General features: G+C 51.6%; 1 long non-coding RNA gene across 1 annotated transcript; it reads left to right on the plus strand.

Annotated features, from left to right (window-relative positions):
- Positions 1-1,825: 1,825 nt before the first annotated feature.
- On the plus strand, positions 1,826-3,917 carry LOC128348169 (uncharacterized). The gene is made up of 2 exons (XR_008317977.1): positions 1,826-1,924; positions 3,727-3,917. It is a non-coding gene; the product is annotated as an uncharacterized LOC128348169 (long non-coding RNA).
- The last annotated feature ends 420 nt before the right edge of the window (positions 3,918-4,337 follow it).

Below are 4,337 nucleotides of genomic sequence, written 5' to 3' on the forward strand. Positions count from 1 at the left end.
TAGCCTGACATTTCACACACTGCAGACATTGTGCGGTGCATATACTGAATTTGTTGGAGACGTATTATAGGATAATTTTGATTTTCTAGTTTCTCTTTCCCAAAAGAACAATAACCCTCTTGCCATTAAAGTCAGCTGAGGACCAGCTGCTTCCGAGTAAATGAATTCATCTTACAGCAGGCAGAGAAGAGCCTTTAACAAGGGACAGCAATGGACATAATCCATATTAAATATACAAAGCAAATAGAAGATGTTCCACTCCCACAAGGAATGATTTCCACTCATCTCCTCTTCCATCTGTCCTTGAGGGTAGGAGGAATCTCAAAAATAGATTTGGGTGGGTCCAAAAGGGGAGATTGATGAGAATCACCTGTCTCTCTAGTTATGCAAGCGGAACATCTTCTGCTCACAGAACTGCTAGTCAGAGTACTACCCAATATGCAATAACAGGCTACACAGAAAGCTGCCTTCTATCAAGTCAGACCATTGGTCCAGAGTTTTAGATGGATGTTTCCTAGCCCTGCCTGGCGATGCCAAGGATTAAAGCCGATACTTTCTGCACACAGAGCAGATGTGCCTCCATAGCGCAACTGTTCCTCCCAGTCTTTAATGGGCTGGGGAAATGGCTCATGAAATGATCCTTCATCAAGCATGACTCCTTATCTTGAGGCCCTTATCTGCAAAGTCCAGTGTCAGGAAGTAGCCTTGCAGGGCACTTGCTGATGCTCTGGCCCATCACAGCACTCACCAAAACAAGGGCATGGACCAGACTAGTTGTCACAGGCAGCAGCTTTATGGGCACCAGCCCAAGGGCAACAAGTACACAAGTGAGGCAAGACTGAGTCAGGCAGGCCAAAGTCGCACCAGACCAGGGAGCAGCTGGTACTGAGAGCAAGGCAGGAGCAAAGTTGAAAAGGCCAAGGCCACACCAGTTGGAGCAAGGAATCCAAGAACAGGCTTCAGCCAAAGGAGCTCTGCATGAGCTGTTGCTCCACAAAGGCCTGGCGCCGACTGCAGGCTTTTGTACTGTGTAGCCCAGGAGCTTTTTCGTACATGGCTTTTAATTTGCATCTCCTCCAGAATGGAGGGTGTGTGTTTACATATCGGCCAGATTTACCCCAAAGTCCCTATGAGCTATCAGGGAGCACTTCACACACAATTCAGGTTTTTCACTGCATGTTAGAGTGTAGCCCAATTTATATCTGGGGTAAAAAAATCCACTTTTTACAATGGTTTTTTTTTTTTGGACAACTTTGACCTCGCAGTAAAGCCTCTCAGTAAACCTGTGCTAAAGCCTGCTGTCTGAAAATGCTCCAGGTTTGGATGGAGATCATTCTTTCCCCAGGCGCAGGACTTGTAGGATTTAAAGGGATCTCACCTCAGGGGCGTAGCAAGGTTGGAGTGGGCCCAGAGACAAGATTTTAAAATGCCCCCGCCCCCCCCGCAAAGCTCAGCTCATGAAGTAAAGAAATCTTAAATGAGGCTGGATAGTGGTAACAAAAAGCATAGTAAAAATTATTTATAGATAAATGTGACACATAGGTTTTATATTAAAAAACCTATGTGCCACAATAGAACATCATCCTAAATTATTTTTTTAAAGGTTTTGTAAGTTGTGGACGATGCAAGTCATTTAATGGTACTAGAGAAAGACATGCTGTTCTGGTAGCTCCAGGTCTTCACACTAATTTCGGAGGATGAATACAACTGAAGGAAGCCCAGGAGGTTGCACGGCTGGGGGAGTCAGTCATGTGACTTGCCTCTGGGGGCCCCCAAGGCAGCGGGCCCCCAGACAACTGTCTCCCCTTGCCCTATTATGGTTACACCCCTGCTATATCTGGCCCTGACAGGACTAAGAGGCCTTGGTCTCACTGGCCGATGCCTCAGATTCTGAGTCAGGGCAGTACAGTGTCTTCAGGCCATGGTAAGAAGGGTTGGGATTTGGTTTCCTGCACCCCACCTCCTCCCTCATCTGTGGACTCTTCCAGGGTGGGTGGAGGGTCACGGCTATGGGTCATGACAGCTGAGGCCCACAGTTGATGAGAAGCACTTTACTTGTACAAGGCCTCCTCACCCCAGATAATGAGAGCAGCAGGTGCTTCTCTTTTGCACTAGCCGACCCGCACAGAGCATCTGTGCGCTCTGTGGGGCTGGCTTTTCCCACCTCCCTCCTGCCCCACTCTCTCCTGCCCTCCATCCTTCCCCGTCTCTCTCTTGCCCCCCCCCCCTGCACTGAGTTATTTACCTCTGCTGCCACAGGCCTTACTGGGCGGCGGGCGGCCGAAAAGGGCCCCGCCACTGCCGCTCCTCCTCCCGGGTGGCGAATTGAAGTTTCACCGCCCGGTTCCCTCCTGCCCCAGCCTCCCACGGGCACCTTCCCTCCACAGGCGAGCCGGGCCCACCGCCGCTGCCTGGCCTCTATGGCCTGCCGCCACCTGGCTTCCGTGGGTGGGCTGGGCCTGCCACCTGCCTGGCCTCCACGGGCGGGGCAGGCCCACTGCCTGGCAGGCCCGCCACTGGGCCAAGTACTGGCTCCGTGGCCTGCCACTTGCGTCCACAGTACACTCCCCCCATCTTCTGCCCCAGTCCGCTCCCCTCCAGCCTTCTGCCCCAGGCCCCTCCCCCAAGCCTTCTGCCCCAGCTTGCTCCCTCCTCCGTTTTCCCCTCTTTCTCTCTCTTTTTCTTTCTCTCATTCATGCTTCTCCCCACCCCGCCGCTTTTTAGCCTGCTTGTGTTTTCCCCACTGGCTGTTGCCGCCCCTCCTTCCTCCAGTCCCCGGTGAGTCGGGCGGCCAAGTGTTTAGCCAGCTCCTTCCTGCACGGCCCTCCCTCTAGCGAGCATCTTCCGAAGCGGCCAGCCGTTTGTCTATGCCCAGCCAGGCTCTGCCGCTTTCTCTCCCCACAGCTTCCCCACTCCCTTCTGCCCCAGTCCGTTTAGTTCGCCTCTCCGCTTGCCCACTTTCCTTTCCTTTCCTTTCCTCCCCAAGCAGCCACTTCCCTACGTGGCCAACCACTGCAACCAACCTGGCACCTCTGCTGCCCAGCCAATCCGCTGCGTTGCCAGGAGGCATCCCCACAGAGGCACATCTACGAGAATTAATATAATAGATGTTTGCCATCATTTTTATCTCCCTCCACTGCCCTCCCCTTTCACTTCCACTTTGGGCCTAATCCGGTGGTGGTGAAGAGCAACAGCCGCTGTCATTTGCACTGTCACTTGCATGCCCCTCAACTCTCCCTCTCTCTCTGGGCTGAGTGGGATGGTGGCTGGGGCAGCAGCTGCCCCTCCTTCTTGCTGCTGCTGCCTCCTGCCACCGTCACATTGAGCTCAGAGGGAGAGGGCAGTCAAGGGGTGAATGGTGGTGGCGGCGGCAGTAGCTGCTCCTGTTTGTCCTTCTCACCACTCTTGGATGGGTGCTGAGTGGGTAGGCTGGGACATTTAGGGCAGCAACAGTGTGGAGCTAGGAGAAGGAACAGCAATACTAGCAGCCTGCCACTGCTGCCAAAGGAGGGGGAATGAGCCCGCTCCCCTCCCCTCCCCTGTGTGTGTGTGTGAGTGTATATGAGTATGGTCCATTGCATGTCTCTTTCCGGGGGACACACACAAAACCCCCTCTATAATCGCATGCTCAGCATGTTAAACCCCTCCTAGTTGTAAAACCCTGTATGACATTCTGTCTCTTATGCACCAGTGAATCCACACTACATTTTCTTCCCTTGAATGTAGATCGTTTCAAATGATATTTCTCCTGAGTTTTGAAAGAAGCCTCTTTTCCCTGAATCAGGGCCCCAGCTCTCTCACTTCTGACAGGGAAAAGAAAAGGCACAGAAGACCACTGGAAAAGATTCCATCCTCCTCACCTTATTACCGCCACCAGCATGTGCTGCCACAACAAGATTAAAATGATTGCACCATCATCTGTTTCATATTTAATAAACAATTGGGTTGCAGATTTCCCAGCAAGCCTTGCCTATCAATCAAACTCGTACAAAGTCCCCCTTTGAGCCTGCACTTCCGAAAAGAAAGAAAACAAAATTGGTCTAATTTATTATTCATTCACTCATTAAGTCCATATTAACCAGCTATATTATAAAAGAAAACAGAATTATGCCTTTTGATCAGGGAACTCTCTCCCATGAATATTCAAAGGCCCCCTCCTTGCCCCCACTGCCTCTCATTTGCACATGCTGCGTCTATTGTGAGGCACTGGTGCGTCATCCAGACACCTCTGACAGAGCCAATATCTACCAATCGACATGATATTTAGGGGGAAATAAGACTGGCTCCCTCAAGGCCTGCCTGCACCATTCTGTCGCTTGCACAAGCTGTTATTGAGA

This window comes from Hemicordylus capensis, chromosome 2 (assembly GCF_027244095.1).
Source record: "Hemicordylus capensis ecotype Gifberg chromosome 2, rHemCap1.1.pri, whole genome shotgun sequence".
Lineage (NCBI taxonomy): Eukaryota > Metazoa > Chordata > Lepidosauria > Squamata > Cordylidae > Hemicordylus > Hemicordylus capensis.